Below are 23,108 nucleotides of genomic sequence, written 5' to 3'. Positions count from 1 at the left end.
TGTATGTATGGGATAATGTATTTATTATATATGTATTATGTTTGAATATATATGTATATATTCATTCTAGCAGCTCCATTCTCCTAGAGAATCCTGATTAATACAATGGTTAATACAGTCAGTTGAATAAGTTGGACTTTGAGGCAACACAATGGCTCAGAGGTAAGTCATGTTGATGGGTTGACTTAGGGGTTGCTTGTGAACAAAAATGTGCTATCTGATGAGGAAGACTAGAAAGATGGTTGACAGGTTGGCTCTGTGGAAAAAGCACTTACCATGGAAGCCTGAAGGCTAAGGATGATTCTCTGAACCCTAACAAAGGTGGATGGATGAGAACCAACTCCACAAAGCCAACCTTGAACCTCCAAGTGTGCTCATGACATGCAAACACAATAATAATAGGATACAATTTGAAAAGAATGCACTGAAATAAAATATACTCAAGATATAAATTCAAGGGGGGAAATCAATGAAAAGTCTTGTCTTCTCCAAAACCTGAATTCTTTTCTCCTCTCCAAAACCCAAATTCTGCTCTCTGTATGGATATATGTGCTTCAAAGTATTTCAAACATATGCATGAAGTGCAAGCTCACATCCTTTTTTCTCCCTTGCAGCAGTTTCTCTGCTCACGAGACAGCACTATCTCACCATTTATATAACCCTGTCAGGCCTGGGCCCTCCATCTTAACAGCACTCTTACCCAATCCATCGCAAGGATCGAAAATGGTTCACTTCTGTCCACATTCCCACAGTATCCACTTTCGCACCTGGACTATGCAAATGTCTCATGGTTTTCTTGTCTCACACAAGCTGTTCCTCTGATCAGTAGGTGTGAAATCTGATTATGTCGCCCCACACCTGAAAAACTATTCAAGAAGTTTTCAGTTACTTGAACATAAAAAGCCACATCTTTAACATTGCCTGTAATCTTTCCTCAGTAGCTCTTTCTAACGAGTTCTGCTGTGGCCACACTGGCTGGTACAGTACTAAAACACATCATGCTTCTTCTGTCAACGTCATCATTTCCCATTCTCTACTCACCCTTTAAATTGAAGCACAGGTCTGTTTCTTCAATGAAGCATGGCCAAACTTGCCAACCCAAGTTTCTATTGCATATTTGCCCAGACGTGTATATTTTGTCTTTAGGAACATCTCCCTTCTAAGAGACATTATATGTTCTTTGTTTATCTTTATGTTACTGATTGCCTCTCACTCAGGAATTATGAAGCACATACTCTATCATGGTCTGTGGCTCATGTCCAGCTTAGTTCTTGACAATCCATAGCCATGTGTTAACTGCTCCATTATGACAGTCCCATGCAACCTTAGTTGCTGTTAGTGTTTTGGCTGTGTCTCACTAATAATAAAAGTCTAAATCATCAGGATTTGAGTTAGTTGCACAAAAATAACTGCTTACAATTATTTACAGAAATTTACAATAATTGACCTGTAAAGGTCTCAAAATTAAAAACTGTTTTTGGGGTTAATGCTCAAAGCAGTGGATTGTCTTCAGTGAAATATTACATGCCACATTTTATCTACTAAATTCTAGGTTCTCCAAAGATAAATCAGTCTCACTGGGAAACTTCTGAGAAAGCAATTTAGGATGCACTTTTGGAAATAATAAACGCTATCTTGCCCCATTAGCATTTCAATGCACTTACAGTGCACTATAATTTCAAGTATTGCAGTAGGAGATTTCTTTTTATGCTCGTTATTCGCAAGCTAGCACCTTTGAAAGGTGTAAAATGTACTTACAATTATTTTTGTAAAATATATTCTCTGTCATTATCAATTTCACCAAAATGCTGTCATATTTCACAATAAATTATCATGCCCTCAGTTACTCCTGCCCAATCAGATTCCCCTGTTTGTTCTGACATTCTTAGTTTAACTGATTTTTTACCTTTCACATTTCCACTGGCCCTTCCTACGACTTCACTGAAATATGTAACATTGAATTGAACTAAGGCCAAACAGATAGGAACCCCTATTCCATGAGTCCCTATTCAGTTGTAAGGAGTGTGTTAATATTTCAAAAACATATCAATTTATTTAATTCCCAGATGACTCCTGAGATTTCCTAATAAATGCAGGTCTGGGTCCTTTCTGATGAGACTTTTGATTTACAGAAGTGTTCAAGTGCTACATAAATTCCTGGACATCTTTTCTTGGGCCCTCAGCAGAAGCCCCAGCTCCAATAGTGCTGGCGAGTCCAAAGGGCAGTTTGACCTTCTTAATAAGTTTTATGTTGTTTCCCAGAAAGACTCTCATTCTGTGTGAAAAGAAACAGAAAAATATTAATCCTTTGATTCTTGTTTTCTAGAAAAATAAATGGCATCTTTTGACATGTTTCTGTTCTTGTAAGGCCTTTGTGTTCACAGTAACGTCTTCAGCAAATGTCCATTTGCAAGTAAAAGTGGCCGGTGTCTGTTTGAAAAGGCTTTTTTAGGAACATGATTTAAAACACAGACGTAGGCTTCACAATAGACCAGAACTGGTCTGTCTATTGTTAACCTTTACATAATAAAATCAACCGGGACTATTAACTGAACCCAGGCAGGACTTGACCATGATCGAGTGAGGAATGAGCTGTTAGCCTAGTTCATCGCAGAAAGCTGGCAATTTTACTTGGCAAAATGCTCTCATTGTATTTGCTTGTATATTTTAGCTTGTTTGTTTTAAACGTATGATCCTTTTATGATGCCAAACTAAGTAATGCTTTCGCTTAGCTTTATAGCAAATTAATAGGCAAAGTTCACAGAGCGCCATAGTGTCTAGAATTAAGACATAATTTTCCTTTGCCATTCTTGAAAGAGAGGAAGTAGTTTTGCTTAAAATACCAGTGCACTGCATCCCTGAGGGTCAGGCTGAAACCTGGAAAGGCTTCTGTGAACGTCTGTGTATTTTCATTGGGTGCTGTAGAAAGATCGTATTTCCTGATTTAATAATACATACGACAGCAATGAGAGTTATTTTAATATGCCCGTGGATATGAATCTAACACATAAACCTATGGAAGAAAAGGAGGGAGGAGGGAATGAGGGAGTGATGGGGGGAGGGGTGAAACAGAAAGAAGGCAGACTACATCCATCCTATGTGCTGCTAAAATACCATTAAGGTAGCTAACAGAAATGTAAGTTCCATGAGCTGCTAGCCATAGTCAAACACCAGTGATGTGGTAGTGTCAGGGTCACTTCATTTACTAGTGTGGACCCTGTCCATCATTGAATCACCCGGCCTCCTGCACACCGTGAGAGTGGTGTAGTGTGATTTCCACGCACACTCTGCAGATGAAGAGCTAGTTGTCTAGAGAGAGTGATGGAACTTGAGAAAGAAGTTAAACTGAGCAGCCAATGGCTAACCTGGGTCTGGTTCTGCAGCTCCATGGCCTTTCTATTGGTAGTTGGTTGTTTATATGTCATTTTCTCTGTCTTCATTTTGCTATTTTGTTTTTAGAAAGTGTAGGCATTTAAAAGCATTTCAACAAGAAAAACAAATCCTTTTGCTTAAGTTGTAGCTCCAGAGACAAACAAATGAGTGATCATCTAATTTTTCCAAATCTATTTAAAATGTGGGTGCACATACGTGTGCACACACACATACATGCGCGTGTGCGCACACACATACATGCGTGCGTGCGCACACACACACACACACACACACACACACACACACAGACCATCTCTTCCTGAACATCCCTACGAATCAGATCAACCCCTGTAAAAGAAAAGTTGTGCCTCAGTAATAAGATTCTGGATTTCATCTGTGTGCTATTTTGCCTGTGTGTCTCAGACTGCTACATTTAGAAAGTATGGAAACAAGTAATCGGAAGGAGTGCAAATCTGCTACCACCCAAGTTTTAGTCTTCTTACCGTTGAGAAACTTTATGATTGCAGCAAAGTGGATTTGGTAAGGCATTTTGTGCTTGCTTCAACGTATTATTAATAGCATAGTCAGGAGAGTCTGGGTTTTTTATTTGTTTGTTTGTTGCTTTTGCAGAAAATGCTAACTTATAATTTAATACGGCCAACAACTAATTTCAAATCAGTCTATGCTCAACACATTACCTGAAGGGCCAAGCCATCATACTTCTAAATTCTTGCTGGTATTCTGTAAAGAAGCTAAGTTATTTTTTTTAAAGAATCCAAGTTATTTCTTTTTTTTTTTCCTATGCCATCACTTTGTATTCAGAGAAATTCTCTCTCTCTCTCTCTCTCTCTCTCTCTCTCTCTCTCTCTCTCTCTTTCTTTCTCTCTCTCTCCCTTCCTCCCTCCATGCTCCCTTTTCAGTTATAAACACTACATTCACTTGTTATGCCTAGGAAGAATGCACGGAACTAGATATTTTCCTGTTTCAAGCTCATAAAAAATAGACAAGATAACACCATTAATTTTTAATATAAAAATAAAGGTGATGCTGATATCCCAGCAAAGAGAGGATGTGGACACGGAGCTATTCTTTCCTTGCCAGCACAACCACACTAAGGGGTAGACCTGCACACAGGCTGGAATTGGATTTAGCTCTAGGCACAGACAGAAGATGGGCTGCAATGGGCAAAGTCGTTGCTCTGTTCTGATTCCTTTGAACTCCTGACAACTCCTGTGCATTATCTCTTTGTATACCTTCATATCTTTGCCTAGAAGGTGGCCTCAAGCTACTAGTTACTCCTTAGAGAGGTAGTGTAAGATTAGAGCATTGTGGGAATTCACATTCCTCCTAGGGAAGCCTTTTAATTGATTGGTCTGCAACCACTCAAATGTCCTTACAATGATGATGGATCAAAAGAACTTCCTTCAGACTCTAGTCAAACATTCCCAAGTGGGATTTCCCTTGGTATTCTACCATCGCTTGGCCCAAATCCCATTTCAGTCTTATTTCTTGCTTTTCTTAGAAGCATTTACTAATAAATCACCTCCACATAAATCTAACTTCATTGGCTACGTCTAATGCCAACTTAAAACAACGTCAAGATTTTGCAAGTCAGAGACTCTGTGCTACGTTAAATCTAAAAGCCACAAAATGTGCCAGGCAGCCTAAGGAAACCACAATGAAGCTCCGGAGAAAAACGACGTAAAACATTCCATGAGAAGATGCCTTTCAAACATGAACGTATAAAGTCAGAATTCACATTATTTAAGAGAACAAGAATTACCAAGTTGAAAAAAATAATGTAAGTACTAGCTTTGAGCAGAAGAGATGCAAGCAGAAATGCAAAACTACTCTACAGTAAGTTTTTCCACAAACAGAATAAGACAGGGTGGAAAGCGGAGGTGTTGGGTAAATGGGAAAGCCCGCAATCTAAAAGCCTGTAAACCTGAAATGTTCAATCTTGATAAAATTCTTTTGCAGCAACTAAGTGATTACATGACCTAAAAATAAAGAAGCAGTATGGGAACGAAGCAGTATGTCTCGAAGGACTGAAGAAAATAATAAATGAAAACACCGGTGAAAAACCATAAAATTGGGTTTTGGAAATTGTAAGAAACACCCCACCGCTATGAAGAATAAAGTTGCCATAGAAAAATGAGTTAAACGAAGTCCACCATAACGCAAGAACTCTCCAGCCACATACATCACAGCACCAAACAATTCAGCATACAAGAAATAAAAATTGATTCTAAGCTGGCAGGAAGCTGAGATGCTACATTTTCTGCTGTAAACATGAAGAACAGACAAAACTTGACCATAAACACAAAGCAGCAGACAGAAACAGGAAGTGATGCAAGCCTATCGATATTCAACACCCACCTCCAGTGATGTACTTCCTCCAAAAGGGCCACCTCTCCTAAACATCCCCAGACAGCACCATCAGCTGGTGACCACGGGTTCAAATTATGGGACCTTTCTCATTCAAATCACCATAGGCTTGTAAAGCAGTCAAAATCAAAATCTAGTTTCAAAAATAAAATACTTCCTATGAAAAATAAAAGGGTATATTTCTGTTAAAGCATGGAAACTTCTCAATATTAAAAATAACTAGCATAGTAGTTTTGACACATGAATTTACATTAATCACTTGGCTGTTTCTGCATTTATTTTAGTTATTGCTAATAATAACAAGTGTCATATTTAGTGAACAATGTTTCCTTTTACTATGTTAACACAATTCTAATTGTGATCATGAAATATTTTCCAATATTTTATAAATTAATCAGAAACATTTTACACTCTTGGTTACCTTTTCCATGCAGGATTCATTTTTTTTTTTTTTACTGAAACTACTTTATCTACCAAAGCTCATCATTTCTGGTGAAATTTAATTTTCTCCTCACTGAATTGCGTGATTATTTCAGCTCAAATGTTTTCACTCAGGCACCCTTATTTAACAAATTGTTTCACATAACAAAATCTACCAACTAATTTTTCAGTTTGGTAGTTGAGATTTAATACCAAAATTTAAAACCATTGTGTTGAATTTTAGCATATAAATTAATTTGTTCAATTAAAGCTAGCATCTCTATCAAAAGACTCAAGATAAACAAATGAAAACTATATATCATAAAAATGAAAATGACATTGAGGTCTAATTTATTTTAGTCATGAGCTGGCTAGTTTTACATCAACTTTATACAAGCAAGAGTCATTGGAGAGACGGGAGCCTCAGTTGAGAAAACGGGTCCATAAAATCCAGCTATAAGACATTTTCTTAATTAGCAATTGGTGGGAGTGAGCACAATTCATTGTGGGTGGTACCTTTCCTAGGTTAAGCAAGCCATGGTGAACAAGCCAATAAGCAGCAACCTTCCATGGCCTCTGCATCAGCCCCTGCCTCCAAGTTTCAGCCCTGCTTGAGTTGTTGTCCTAACCTCCTTTGATGATGAATATTTTCCTCATGGACAGGCTTTTCTCCCCAAATTACTCTGATCATGGCATTTTATCAAAGCAAAGGTAACCCTGACTTAGACAACTAAATATTTTACCTGTCGTTATGAGACAAATACGACAGTGTTCTGTTTGTAAGCTTTGTCTTATTAATTACAGGTGACTGAAATAGTCTAAAGCTAAGGTTTTGTGCTCCATTCATTGAATATTTTAACTTAAAAATTGTAGAAGACTGAAAAAAAGAACAAGTTAAATAGCATAGTTTTAAAGGAGTTCAAACTTTCGTTAGACTTAAGATGACTCATAACTTGGTATCTGAAATGCCCATAGTCTTTTAAAACAGACTGTTTTAAGAATACCAAGGAAAGAGGCATGTGCTGCCACACAATAACCTTTCTGGACAGCATTGCTTTTCATCCTAACTCTCTATGTTCAAAATCACATATGAAGCTCAATGTTTAAAATATGGAATCTCAATATTCTCTTGCATGTGTTGACTAAAGATACTTAAATATGTGTTCTAGCAGAGAGAAAGAGAAGAAGAAGAAGAACTAGAAGAAGAAGAAGAACTAGAAGAAGAAGAAGAAGAAGAAGAAGAAGAAGAAGAAGAAGAAGAAGAAGAAGAAGAAGAAGAAGAAGAAGAAGAAGAAGAAGAAGAAGAACTTTTCTTTTTTATTGTTAAAGAGGAGTCCCCAGTATAGAGATATGAAAAATGTGTTTCTTCTCAAAAGGATGCTCACACGCTAACCCCTGGAACCTCTAAGTGTCATTGTATATGGGAAAAGCCGCTTTCCAGATGTGAGGAAGGATCTGGAGCTGATTTATTCTGGATTGTCTATGTTGATCCTAAATGTGACCACATGTAATCTTAGGAGAATGGGCATGTCACTCTTTCACAGAGAAAGAAAATGCACAGAAACACCTAAAGGGCCATCTAAGCCAGGCAGCCACTAGAAGCACAAAGGGCAAGAAACAGATTCCCCTTTGATCTTCCACAGATATGTGGTCCTGCCAACCTTTGGAACTTGGATCAGTTAAAGTAGTTCTGGACTCTGGTCTCAAAAATGAGATATACTGAATTCCAAAAGACTTCTTGATATGTGTTTAATAGTTGATGTTTTGATTTATAGAGACAGAAATCCAAGAGAATTGATATTTAATGAATAAAAGTAAAGAAACATGAAGTTGAATCAGATCACTTTCAAACATGGAAGTCAGGGACTGTGGCCATAGTATGGCACTATACTCTTGCTCTATAGTTTGAGGCAGCAGAGGTGACCATTCTCCCACGGTTCAACTAGACATTACCCTAACAAGGCTCACCACTACAGCACCACCTCTGCAGAAAATCTTTGCTTAGGAACCAAAGCTATCCAAACCATCCTTGGACATCTAGGTAGATGTAACCATGTATCCACAGCTCTTATACTTGGCATCCTAAGGGAGGGACAGCCTCTAAGGTGCAAAACATTTTGAGAGCATTCCCCTGTCATTTTCATGAAGACTTCCTTCTGGCCACACATTATCCTCATTTTAAAATAGTGATCGGACACCCTCACACAGTCATACATGTAGGCAAAGAACTAATGCAAATAAAATAAAAATAAAATTATTAAATAGTTGCTTATCTGTACCCTTGATTTTATCTCTTAAACATGCTTTTTTTAAAATTTTTCCCATGGGCAGGCTGAGAGTTTTCCTGATGATAATAATATGCTTCTCTTTTGTTTATGATCTCTGTCTTGCTCTTCTAATACTTAGCCTCAAGCAATGAAGTGAATCCGTGCAATGTGCTGAGTGCTTAAATTCTTTAAAGTGTTTGTTCAATATTCTGATTCATTACTTCAAATTCCAACCTTTCTTCTAGTCATCAGACAGGAATATAATTTAGCTAGGTTCTTTGCCATTTTATAACAAAGATGGCTTTTACTCCAGGCTACAATACCCTGGTTCTTGTTTCCATTGAAGCATTCATCAAAATGTGTCCTTTATTTACATTCATATAATAATAAGTAATAATTTTATTACTTATCATATAGTATATGATAATATATATATTATACACTTATATTGGCATTTAGTTCATAACAACTTAAGAACATCTAATGACTGCGATTTTTCCTTAAACTCTTCTCTTCTACACCACCCACCAGAACTGCCCTCACAGCTGTGTGCATGGCAATGCAAGCTCCTCCCAGCATTCACTTCAACATGTTTTACGCCTCTACCTTTTGCCCACTTCTAATTCAGTTTCCACAATGTGGGGCATTTGTGAAATCAAAGCTCTAGTTCTTTTGTACAAGTTTTACTCTTACTTTCTTTAAAATAATAGAATGTGATGCTGATAATGAACAGAAGTCTATTTCTCACTACTGTAGAGGCTGAAAGTCAAGGATCATGGCTAGAACTAAAGGCTTTTTCCTACTGAAGGCAAGAGCGCAAAACAGAGTCCATTTCGGGAAGGCATTATAGCAGCATTACTCTGCTTAGATGACAGAGCCCTCGGCACCTAAGCACTTCATAAAGACCCAGCTTCCGAAATCTCATAATTGGGAATCAAGTTTCCAACTCGCCATTCAACTCTACTGCAAATTAAATAATCATTCAAAAGCTGAAAACCAAATCATGTTGACGTCAACTTGTTTCTGTAGACTCTTACTGAAAATAATCAGTGTGATAGATATATATATAGATGTATAGATAGATAGATAGATAGATAGATAAATAGACGGATGATAAATTGGTTGATTTATATACATGTGTGTATGTTTGTATGTATGTGAAAATTTTAATGGACTATATAATATGTATTATATATATGGAAATTAAGACTCTAATGCAGAAGTAAGCTTGTTAAAACAGTGAACAAATAAGACAAATTTGAGTACAACTAAATTAAAACTGATAATTCACATAATTAATACATAAATTTGATTAATACTGAATTAGAAATAAATTATTAGATCACATGATATAGATTTTAGGGAAGCAAAGAAAATCATTATATAATGTTATATAATCAGAAAGGAAGGTTTATTTTCGGTCCTTACGCATCTAATTTTTTTACTTCTGGTGGTGAGGATATGTGTATTGTAACTAGTACTATGTGTGCCTCACGGATCCACATCATAGACAAGTACTGATGGCCAAAGGCATTCTTTGCTGGGGCATCCTCTGGCAAGACCACAATGCCAGTGAGGAGATAAGGGGAGCAGAACTAAACTACCCCTGAGACAGTGGCAGGAACAGCGTCTGCTTTTTTGTTTCTGAGCAACCGCAGACACAGTGGAAGACTATCGACACTGATTGGTTAGCACATTATCTCAGACTGGACAGTGAGAGCGCAGACCATCAGGGTCTCCAACAGAAGAAGCTCATTAAAAGAGATGTGGAGCGTGGCAATCAGCTACTAGCTACACATGCTGCTCCAGAATTTGTAGGAGGAGGCCGCTTGCTCATTTACCAACCACCCAGACTGAAATAATCACACAGAAACTATATTATTTGAAACACTGCTTGGCCAATGATTCTAGCATATTCCTAGAAAGGTCTTACATATTAAGTTAACCTATTTCTATTAATTCGTATTTTACCATGAGGCTCATGGCCTATGGGGAAGATTCCAGCTGCCAGCTTGTGGCTTTTTCCTCTGATGGCTACATGGTGTCTCCCTGACTCTGCCTTATTTCTCCCAGCATTCAGTTTAGGTCCCTCCCCTCCCCCCACACACACACCTTCATCTACCACTGTTCTTCTCTGCTACAGGCCTAGAAAGCAGTTTCCTTATTCATTAACCAATAAAAGCAACACATATACAGAAGGACTTTCTACATCAAGAATTCAGTGTTCTGACTTCAGAAGAACAGTGTGCCTTGCTTCTTATTTAAAAATGCAGTGTGCCAGGTAGACTGGCCACCAGGTGAGGCCTGCATTTTCTCCTACAGTCAACATTATTATCTCATTCTTAATTATTAAATGAATACTTATAACCAATTACAGGGAAAGATAGCTTTTATAACAGGTCCTTAGTCATATCCTTCTGCTAGAAAAATGAAAGTTAATTTTTATTCTTATTCTTCTACTACCTTTGCTTTTTCTTATGAATGGTAGCTGAATTTAATAACTTGTTCCTCCCACAACTATTGAAGTGATCGTGACTTTTATCTTTCTAATGATATTAGTGTGATATTAGTGTAATTTGTCAGTATTTCAACTTGTAAATCTACACAGACAATTTTGGAAACGTTGCAAAAACCCAACGTTGGCAAGTTGCATCTGTTTTTCCCTGCATGTTATATTTCTACAACTATTTCCAAATAATATATATCATGAGATATAAACATATGAGAAAACATAATATAAAATCACCTTCCCTTAAATTTTCAATATTTATTTTAGAAATTTTGGACTATCCTCTATGTTTAATTTTCCTTTCTTTTTTTGGAGTGGTGGTGGTGGTGGTCTGGTTTTGTCTCAAAGTTTTATCATACAGGAACTCCAAAAATCCAGTCTTATTCTTCCTAAAAATATGAGATCTGTGAGATATGAGAGACATTTGTGAAAATTTTGTCAATTTTCTCATCCAGTTTTATCAATTATCAATTTTTACTTAATAAGTTTTAAGACTTCTCTTAGATGCTAACAACTTAGAATTCTTGTCTTTCTGACAAATTAAATGTTACATTCTTATAAAGTTACTACTTTAACCACTGAACATATTGGCCTTAAAGTTGCTTTTTATCCAAAAATATTATGGTTTTGTAAGTGGCATAGCTTTTTTAATGGTTCTCTGATAAATGTTTTATATCTTTTAATTTTTAATGTTTCTTTATATTTATGTCATTTATATAATTTTTGCTGCATTTCTTAAAACACAACCTTCAATCATTTGACAATTTAATACAATTATTCATATACAGTATACAATTATACTGAACTTAGAACATTTGTTTTTATACCTTCCCTATGCCCAACCTTTCTTTTCAGATCCCCTTCATCCTCCTTTCCGTTATTTCTTCCTTGTTTCTAAATCCCTTTTTCAGAAGAGACTGGTGACTCAATACTATTCAGCTCTGTGTGCTCACGGTTTTTCTCAGAACTCCTCCATAGTCTGTATTCTACAAAGCTCAGTCGTCCATGATAAGGAGTGTTGCTGTGCTCAGTCCAGAATTTCCATGTCTGAAGTGGGGAGGTTTTTAGGGTATTGAGTTAGCCCTGTGTTCCCAGACAGCATTTTTTTTTAACCAAGAGGTCTGCTGTAGCCTGGCGTTCCTATCCAATGATAAGGATGTGCGCCAGACACTGAACCTCTCTTAGTTTTCTCATTTTCAGCTTCATGAGGCTGAAGGAAATAATCTAGTACAGCTTTTCATTTCCTTATCACATGATCTTAAGGTTAGTACTCGTTCTTAACTGACATGTTATTCTGTAGTGTCTTCCGGAATGTCTTTTTGGGTTAGTTCTGAGGTTTTATAAATGCTAACAATAGCCACTTGCCCTCTTTCAGGTCTGGAGTTGACCTTACATTGAGGGAATCAGGAAAATCTGTTCCCAAGGCTGTGCCAAGTTGTGTGATTTTGACCAGGTGGCTTAAAGTCTGTTCGCCTTCATTTCCTCCCACTGTTACTGATGTGACCACCCTTGAAATCGTGTGTGAATAGCACTGGACTAAACTCTGGGAGTTGAGCCTGATCCTGAAAAAGGAATGAGGAGTTTTCAGGAAATGAGAGTAGAGAGGAAAACCACTATCACTGGTAGCCCCTTACTCCAATTTTCTTTTTGAATTTTATACAGAAGTCATGAAGAGAAAACTTGGGATTCACACTCTACTTTTGACCCTAAGTGATGTGTGAGTAGGAAGTAGACCCCAGTGCTGCAATAGCCAACTTTGGCTGTTCTGTGTTCAGTGTGGTGACCTTGCTAATGAGGTGATCTCCAGTAAGACCAACCTAGACACTAGAACTCAGAGGGTTGAGGAGAAGCAGAGTCAACAGGGTTCCTTTCCACTGTCACTGGGAAGAGCAGGTGGTGCAGAACTGTCACTGCCGCATTCTAAATATAGTGTCTGTGCCCTGATGTAGATCAGATAAATGTTCCCCCACAACCCTCACAACAGAGGCTTGGTCTTCAGGACACCACTACTGACGGTAGTGGGAGGGTCTGGTGTGAACTCCTAGGTCATTGAGAGACTGGTACCTTGTGATGACCAATCTCGGTTGTCAATTTGTCTACATCTAAAATGGTATTTCATGTTTCCTGACCACGAGGTGAGAAGTTTGTACCACTCTGCTTTCCCCACCAGAGGATCAAAGCTATGAGGCCACCCATTCTAGAGACTGAAACTCCAGAACCACGAGCCAAAACAAACTTTTTTATTTACAAGTTTTTATCTCAGACATTTTGTTATGCTGACATAAAACAAGCATCCTACACACATTTTTCTGTTGTTTCCCTTCCATGGTTAAAAAAAAAAAAAAAATATGTGATTTTGGTTGGAATTTAGACTCACACAGATCCCACAGGGAGTGCTGAAGTCTGAGTTGTTCACAAGGTTATTTCACTTCGAGGTGGATGAATTTGCTTTAAGAATCCCTGTTAATCAATCAGAAACAAGCCACCAACTGTTCCTGAGAGGGGAGGGTATTATAACTTCGCATGATGTAATTCTGTTTGAAGGCACTGCTCTTGACCTTAGAGTAACTCCAAGTTTCATTGGAGCCCTTAAAATACCCAGGATGGCAGTAGGGAGGTGGACTTGCTGCTAATGAGAGCCTAAATGGGGACCTCTGGGTCTCACTATGCATTCAAGCATCTCCTAAACTTCTATTAGTATAGATTAGATTAGAATGTGTATACTATAGTATGTATTTACTAACTGTTTCTGGGCAGTTAGTATGGCCCTGTTGATGGTGTACCAGAAGAAAAGGTATGGTTTCCAACTCTCTTAGGAATTTTTTGAGCTTTCACCAGGGAGTTTACTGTTAATAGTCTCTAGCTTCTTATAGTTTGAAAATATTGCATTTAATGTGAAGGGAGTATATAGAGAAAAATACAGATGTTCTTGAAAATTCCTTTTCAAATTGTTCTTACACCACCACGCTTTGCTCTATTATGTCAAAGAATCACATTTTGAATCTCAGCGAATAAAACAACAGAGATAATGACTTCTCATGTCTTGCCGAGAGCAGAGTGGTCTTCATAGGAAAAATAAATGTGCATCCGGACATACACAAAACAGACAATTTAATTATGCACAGAAAGTTCTTCATCATCTGGTCCTTAACCATGTGGAGATGGCAAATAAATTCAATATGCAAAAAACAATGTTTGAAACAAATACTAGTAAAAAAAATATATCCCATTGCTACAGACTTTTATCTAAAAGACATTTTTATGTACAATCTCAAAATAATAATAAGCTAATATATGTCAATGAGACAGGACTGAGTCCTTGTGAGAAACATTCTCGGAGGAGACTCTGCAATCACTGCTTCACCAAATCAGTGTAACCCCTAACTGCACTCTACATATTTGTTCTTATGTCCACAGACTTCTTTATGCAACCGGAGGAGATTATTAAAGGAAAACACAGCCAATCCAAATGCAGAGTTCAGGAGATTAGTTCCAACTGATGCATCTAGAACACATTCCTGAAACTGAGACTCAGAGATCACTGTGGAAGAAGGGGTGGAGAGATTGCCAGAGCCAAGAGATCAGGGAGTGCTCTGAGACTGTGTCTCCTAAGAATGGCAGAAGCTGCACCCGTAAAAGCTCATGGGCATTAATGCACAAACATGATTTGATAAGGATAACCTCAAAAACATGCTGCTGTAGATGGGGTGGGAGAACTCAAGAGTTTTCAACCCACCACAGAGAACTACTAACAACTAAGGAATGCTGAAAGAGGGAGAAATGGTTGTCCCAAGGGAAGAGGATGTCAGTTGGTTATCCGGTACCAAATGATCAGCCTAAAATCACATACCTAGAAGTAACATCATACAGCTTTGTTACAGTTTTTTTTTTTTACTTTGTTACAGTTACAGATTTGGAAGAATATATATATATACATACATATTCTTATAAAATGCAAACTCTGCATTTTAATTGTTTGTACTCTTCTGTAATGGTCTCTCCGCGTTGCATTATGAAATCTGTGGTCATAAGAACAAATATTTAGAGTGCAGTTAGGGATATACTTGAAGTAGTGATTGTATACTCTCCTCCAAGGAGATTATATATACATACATACATACATACATACATACATACATATAGAAAGAGAGAGAGATAACAATATTTAGTGAAAAAAAGAGGCCATGAATTTGAATTTGAAAGAGAACAAGGCAAGGTATATGCGGCAGGAAGAAAGAAGAAGAAAAACATTGTAACTATACTATAATCTCAAAAATAAAAGAAATAAAACATATTCATCATACCAATAGAGATAGGAGGTTCAATTTTTAGAAATACACATTAAAATGCAGTTGTTGAGAAAACACCCCTTTTGGACGTGCTTTTAATTTATCAGTTTACATCTGAAACTCTAGCATCAGTCACCTAGGGGAAGACAACATTGTGGAAGAGAAAAATGAATGACCCGAAAACTTTCCACATTTGATTTTTCTCTCCTTTTTAAAGTTTTTGAACCAAGAGAATATATTCTATATTGAATAGCATAGCTACTGATCTTTCTTAAATTTCTTCATCTTGATTTCTAATTTTAGAAGATTCGTTTAGCTACGAGTACATCGATACATATTTTCATTATGGAACAGGTATGTACAGAGGTCATAATTCATGTGACTCTTGTTATGTGGGTACTTGGAATCAGATGCTTGTGTTTTCGTGGCACACAGTTTGCCGACTTAGTCATCTCCCAGCTCTGATCTACAATTCTAACAGGCCTCCAGGTAATGGCAAAGGTCCTTACTTTGGACTTTGACTAGGAAAGGCCCTTCAAGAACTGGAAATACTTCCAAGAAGAGGTCATGCTTGAATTAATGTCTTGCCTAATGAAGTAAGATTAAAGTGCTCCAAGCAGGGAAGGAGTAGATTTTGAAAATCACAAATGAATTTTCTGATCATTCACTCATTAATGAGCATGGTTAGAATGCTGATTCCTCACTAGTGAATAGCGTGATGTACAAGACACAGGAAATAACTCGAATAACTCAAATAACTCCACTTTTGCCTCAGTAGCATAAGAAACCACAGAGACCCAGACCTCTAGTTCTTAGTGAACAGTTATGACATTGGTCACAAGTCAGTTGTTGTCCTATTTGTAATTTAGGAGGGTCCAAAATCCTACCTCTGAACACAGCCAATGAATGCTAACTTTTTGCATAAACTGTGCTTAAAGAATCACACGTGACACATAGTGTTCCAGTGCCTCGTTCCACGAATATTTCATGGCTGCTTCTCTATAGACCTTGTCTTGAGTGTCTTTATATGGCAAAGTGGCACCTAACTCTTTTTAATTGCGTCTATTTTCAACAAAACACTAAGAGGCATTGGCAGAGTTTCGTTACTGAACACCGTATCTGCAAGATGATGGCCAAACACTTGCACTGTCTATGTGTTACAGAGCAAACTAAGATGGGATGCACTTTGAAAAAATTAAAACTATATTGAAGTGGTGGTTCTAATTAAGAATATATTAGATTCCTCTTAAATCAGAAAGTCTTCTACTAAAGCAGGTTACTAGCAGGTGTGGAAATAGGTCAGTAGCCTCACTAGCGTGAGAATCTAAGGGTAACCTCGAAAGCCAGATGTGGTAGCATTCACGAGCAGATAGATGTACTGCTGAAGATGTAGAGGGAGGTTTGTCCCTGGTGTTCAATGACCGCCCAACCTAACCAATAGGTGAACTCCAGGCACAAGTAAGAGAAGCAGTCTCAAAAGTAAACCAGGACAGAAAGAAGGTTCCTTAAATGACCTCTAACCATCACATGAACACACATCACACATACACATGTACTAATATGTATTTTTCAGTCCTCTTGTTAGAAATGCTGGTTAGGTATTAAGAAGATGCTGACATGTGAGCAGTAAGTGCCCAAGATATAAGCTAAATACATCTTTTCTTCTTCAAGGTGGTTTTGCTCTTGGTGTTTGCCACAGCATTAAAAAGGAAACTGGATCAGAGACCTCTGGTATGTAGAATTAACATGTGCTAATAGAAATAAGCTGTCCTGCCGAGTGGTGGTGGCGCATGCCTTTAATCCCAGCTCTCGGGAGGCAGAGGCAGGTGGATCTACGTGAGTTCAAGGTCAGCCTGGTCTACAAGAGCAAGTTCCATCTTGAAGAAACAAATAATAAAACAATGTTTTCCATTTCTAAGGCTACACTTTTTTATATTTCTGAAGACTTAAGATTAAAATAGTCTTGTGTAGCTAGTATTCCTCCGTTCTGCCAGCGAGTTCCCAAATAAATGACATGGAGATTTCTTATTAATTATAAAAGCTTGGAGGAAGAAGAACGTGAGCAGGGAGGGCAAGATCAGAGGGAACCTTCATCCGACGATGGATGGCGATGCAGACGGAGACCCACATTGGAGCACCGGACTGAGCCCCCCAAGGTCCAAAGGAGGAGCAGAAGGAGGAAGAACATGAAAAAGGAAATCAGGACCGCGAGGGATGCGATCACCCACTGATATAAGGGGACGGATCTAATGAGAGTTTACCAAGGCCAGTTGGACTGGGACTGAACGAGGACGCGATCCAACCAGATTCTCGGAATGTAGCCGGATTCTCTGAATGTGGCTGGCCTAGAGTCTTTCTGAAAAGCCATTGACAATGACACTGGGACTTGTTTCCTCTGCATATACTGGATTTCTGGGGATCCAGTCTGTTTGGATACTCACCTTCCTGGACCTGGAGGGAGTGGGGAGGAACTTGAACTACCCACAGGACAGGAAACCCGGACTGCTCTTAGGGATGGAGAGGGAAGAGGAGAGGGAATGAGGGGAGTGGGAGGGTGTTGGGAGGAGGGGCAAAAATGGAAACTTTTATATTTTAATAAACTTTAAAAAAAAAAAGCTTGGCTGATCTCTAAGGCTTGCTAGAAACTAGTTCTTACAACTTAAATTAACCCATTTCTATTCATTTATTTTCTTTTATGTTGTTCAGTTACTTTTACTTTGTAAAGCCCAAACTTCTTGCTCTGCATCCCTGGCTTCTTCTCGTGACTCTGCCCTTCTGTCCAGCATCCTCTGTGCCTAGAAATCCTGCCTAGCTATTGACCATAAAGCTTTTTATTAAACCAACCACAGTGACACATCTTCACAGTGTAAACAAAGATTATTCCACAAAAGTCTTGTTATGCTGTCTGTATCCCTGATTATAAATATCACATAAAACCCCAAAGTGGAGATTCTAGTTACACATACAATGGAATTTAGGACTAGCTTGGTGGAGTCTCAAACCAATTCTGAGAACCAGATCAAGACCTCTACAAGCAGGAAAGAATAAGACTGAATTGCTATATAATCCAATCAAACAAACTCATCAATTCATTTATAAAATATTGTTTTAGCATTTATATTCATTTTACAGGATTTTCCATGTGTATGGAATTTATCTTCCTGATTATGATTATAATCTTTAAGATCAGCCAAGTTTACTCTTTTGGATCTGGAATGAATTCCATTATAAAATTGATTTACCATTAAAAATGAGTTGCTGTGATGTAACCTTTAAAAAAGATCATAGCTTTTTAAAATTCTCTCAAATGATCAGGAAAATCAGAAATAACAATGAAATGAGAAGAGAAAGTAAATATATAAATATATTGCTTTAGACCAGAGGGAACCTTCATCCAACGATGGATGGCGATACAGACAAAGACCCACATTGGAGCACCGGACTGAGCCCCCCAAGGTCCAAATGAGGAGCAGAAGAAGGAAGAACATGAAAAAGGAAATCAGGACCGCGAGGGGTGCGATCACCCACTGATACAAGGGGACTGATCTAATGAGAGTTCACCAAGGCCAGTTGGACTGGGATTGAGCGAGCATGTCATCCAATCAGATTCTCTGAATGTGGCCGGATTCTCTGAATGTGGCTGACCTGGAGTCTTTCTGAAAAGCCATTGACAATGACACTGGGACTTGTTTCCTCTACATATACTGGATTTTTGGGATCCAGTCTGTCTAGATACTCACCTTCCTGGACCTGGAGGGAGGGGGAAGGAACTTGAACTTCCCACAGGGCAGGAAACCCTTACTGCTCTTAGGGATGGAGAGGGAGGAGGAGAGAGAGTGGGGGGAGTGGGAGGGTGTTGGGAGGAGGGGCGGAAATGGAAACTTTTATAATTTAATAAACTTTGGGGAAAAAAAGGAAGGGACACTGTAAATAGGAGGCTCCATCACTAGCCTCATTAGCTGTCCCAGCTCCGTGCAATAGGCATTTAATAAATCATATTATAAATCATCTTTTGAGTTGTTAATTAAGTGGTAAAACATTTGCTGAAAGTTAAAAGTTACCAAGGATTTAATTACAACCTTGTGGCCACCATTTCTAGTTAATTATACACCCTTCTTATAAAATAAATAAATAAATAAATATATTGCTTTAGTAAACTCCCATCTCTTACTACAGGTTAGGGCAGGTTGAAAATGTCAGTTGATTAAAGATTTGTCTGCACTGAGAGATGATGGATAGGAAATTGTAGGTCACTGGGGACACAGCTCTTCCTCGAATGTCCACTGAAGGAGGATAATCAGATGCCTGCAGGTTGACCTGTGGGACACCGTCACAGAGACTGGACAGACAAGGCAGATAAGCTGATCAGCATGTGCTTTCTAGATGTCTGTGCTTGCCATTTTTTTCATAGAGAATTCACAAATTCACAGGGAATTATATAGAGTAAAACATGGAACGTAAAGATTTACAAAAGCTTCAGAAACAGTCTTAACAAATGATGCACTGTTCTTCAAATATTTGCATTCAGTCCTGTCCACCGTACTCCCAGACATATAGGTCAGCTTCAGATCAGAACTTGATCTTCCCCAATTACTGCTTCAACAGGAAATCACGAGAATTCATTATTAATTATAAACATCTTGATATCTTCAGAATAAGCACTTCCAAATACTGGAATAAAAGAAAAAGAAAAACAGTGTTCCAGGCAGGGTCTGCACACCCTGACCCAAAATTTAATCACCTGACCTTAATCCCAGGAGTGGTCAACATGGTGGAAGGAGTGTACTGACTCCCACAAGTTGTTCTATGGGATGCACACACACATACACACACACACACACACACACAATAAAAAAAATGTGACTAAATATTTCAATAAAGGAAATATTTTAGTAAGTGATGGTGCTCACTATACTCCAGAGAGCTAAGAAGACATGCTTCTATCCAGAGGGAAAACTCAGCTAATTTTCAAGATGTTTGCATGAATGCCTGTGCCTATTTTATTCCACGATGGAAACTCAGAAGCAACAATTTCAGATGAAGGACCATTATGCTGTGACGCCGTATGATACGCTTCCTGGGGCAATAAGGACAAACATGGACTAAAGCTAAATAGGACGCAATGACAGACCAAAGTAATGATGCCACCAAAGTCCAATTTGCTGAATCACTGAGTTATTGGGTTTACCTACAGGAGTATGAATGAGGGTTTACATGGAGCTGACTGAGAGACAGCCATATCAATAAAAGCCTATCCTAGCTTGGGGAAACCCACCACGGCTCCTGAATACTAGAAACCTGGAGATCACTATACAACTTGCAAGCAGCGCTACAGATTTCGGAGAGTAGCGGGCCAGGTCTGTTGATATGTGACTCCTCCAGGCAGCTGAGCCCGTCTAAGAGCGTCTGTCAGAGCCAATTATTGCTTGAGTTACGAGTCACCCAGCCTGTAGCCAGCTTTTCAGCAGCCTGAGGTGATGGATGCACGGCTCCTCACAGAGCATCTGAGGGTTGTCTCGAGGGGGTGTGAGGTGCTCACAAGCTCTGGAAAAGACAGGTAACAATCACATGACTGAAGGAGTCCCCCAAAGCTCTCCAGGTTCAGCTTCTCACTGCATCTCCCGCCCCAAGTCAGTTATATAACTAACTGCCTCATGTTCCACTTCCTTGTTGCTCAATGGGAAGAATGTCTGTTCACTGTGTGTTGGGATTACCATAGAGACGAATGAGGTAATGTACAGAGGCAGCACAGTTTCAGGGTTTCCTTGACCATATATTTTCCTGGTAAACACTAACAACATTTGAAATTTTAGCTTTTGTCTTGGCATAGGCATATTTCCCCTGTGCTCTCTCTCTGTAACTAATTTGTCAGCCTCCCCACTTGTGGTACAAACCATTCCCTTTATTTCATTTTTTTAATCTCCGCCACAGAAACAACACCCTTACTCTCCTGCAATCACCCACCCTTAGAAGCCCCATCATGCCTCACTGTTAAATAACAGAAGTAACAGGAAAGCTGTTCAGAGATACTCTAAAATTACCCAAGGGATGAGAAAAAGAGGTGTTTTCCTGTTTGAATGCCTTCAGCCATGGATAGCAAAGCAAAGGGAATTGAAGTTGAGTGACATGTCTCCTGCAAATAGCACACCACAACTTTTACCTAAAGATTCATAAGCAAAAAAAAAAAAAAAGAATATTTCCACTGTGTTTTAAGAATATCCAGAATACTGACCTATTCCCACACCTGCCACATTTAGTGAATGAGTCAGGGCATATTAACAAATGCTGTCACACCCTCTAAACCTCCCTTCCTGTTGGATATTTTATCGATTAAGTAGACATTTTCATCACAGGCATACACAAGCCTCACCAACGCAGCAGCTGCTCAAGTGCGTCTGGGAATTTACGACAGTAACTTACTCTCAACGAGAGTTGCTAGAAAGAAGCTGTGTCTGCAGAGGCCAGTTGGCTGATTGTAGATCGAGTGATACGGAGAGGGTAGAGTGTAGCAGGTGCAGAGCCCAGTGACAGTTTATCTGGGCTCTGTTCAGCTCCCTAGAGAGCTATCTCTGTGATGTAATATCTTGTGACTGGGAGATAAAAACTTTTCAGAACATATTAACGTAACGGAACCCTATTCTACACTAATCAAAGAGCCAAGACTGCTACGTGGTGCATCTGAGGCCTAGAACTGGGGGAGAGGCCTCTCTGGGCAGTTACCTGCCCCTCTGATGTTCCTACCGATGTATTTGAAAAGTGTCTTGATTTACGGCTTTCTTTTGTTACTCTAAACCTTCAGGAACTTATTTGTACATAAAACATGTAATTTGGGGTAAGCTAAACCTGTGTTCCAAGGACGTGGTCTCTCATATTTGGTTCCAGAATAAACTATCTCCTTTTAGGTGTGAGTGGTGTTTTACATCAATTTCTTAAGACATTCCTTTAGGTAAAGAGGGGGAAAAAATCTTAAAATTTACACCCTCCTGTAAAACGAAGTAGATTTCAATCGCACACTTTCTTGATTTTTGCTTTTCCCAAAAGTGTGCTATGAAGAAATAAAAAGCTCCATGAACAAAAAAAAAAAAAAAAAAAACCAACCATGAAACAAGTAGCAAAGACCACCACAGCCATGGGATGCGCAGCTCAATTCTGGCTTTCTGTTTCCTGCCACCTCCTTTGAAAGTAACCACTCAAAGCTGCAAAGCTGTCTTCCCATGTGTCTAGAGTTGTCTGTGAACAGAGATATGCAGCTAGAACACATAAATCTGTCAGTTAATCCACACGTTCTTATCATTAAAGCTTAGATTAAAACTTAGTACTGGGTGCTGTAGTGGGAGTAGGTGTCTTTTCCCAAAAGAAACTTGGAGAAATTATTTTCCACTGTTAAAAGTGTAAGAAAAAAATACCGAAAACAATCCAAGGCCTCCGGCTATTTTTACATGTGAAGGAAAATGGAATTTCATCAGGATTTGTGACCTCAGCAGCCTGCTTCAGAACCAAGGCTCCACCCTGTGATGGAGCGCCATTATGTAGGACTGAGTCAATCTGGAAGTGATAGCTTTGGCATGCCAACTGGCTTTGCAGAGAGGTTCAGCCTGGGCATCCAGCACTTTGCTGGCACTCACAGTCCTGGAGGAGGGCATCCCAGGTGCCTTTCTCTGGTGCTGGTGATGTCACCGATAGGCGGATCATTTCCAGTTCCATAAAGGAAAGAATAGGGATTCACCTTGACAGGAGGAAGCGTAAGACAAGCACAGAGAGTGATAGAAAGCTTCCCCCAGGCAATTGTTTGGAAGTGAGTCACTTACATTCCTAGGAACAGATGAAGATCACAGGAAGTGCTGCTCGCACATCTAGCTCAAC

The 23,108-nt window shown here is 38.8% G+C and overlaps 1 long non-coding RNA gene across 5 annotated transcripts in view; it reads right to left on the bottom strand.

The window, feature by feature from the left end:
- The window catches only part of LOC125396640 (uncharacterized), a 75,412-nt gene that overhangs the window by 37,939 nt on the left and 14,365 nt on the right, over nt 1–23,108 (bottom strand). For 2 of the 5 annotated variants that reach the window (XR_014997019.2, XR_014997021.2), the window contains exon 4: nt 701–866. The exons of 1 other annotated variant lie outside the window; for it this stretch is intronic. This is a non-coding gene — a long non-coding RNA (uncharacterized LOC125396640). Of the gene's footprint in view, nt 1–700; nt 867–13,175; nt 19,917–20,520; nt 20,790–23,108 lie in introns of those variants that run through there. 2 more of the 5 variants (XR_014997023.2, XR_014997018.2) reach the window with 2 other exon arrangements.

Source organism: Myodes glareolus, chromosome 15, assembly GCF_982192425.1.
Source record: "Myodes glareolus chromosome 15, mMyoGla1.1, whole genome shotgun sequence".
Taxonomy (NCBI): Eukaryota; Metazoa; Chordata; class Mammalia; order Rodentia; family Cricetidae; genus Myodes; species Myodes glareolus.
This window is presented reverse-complemented; position numbering and strand designations above follow the sequence as displayed.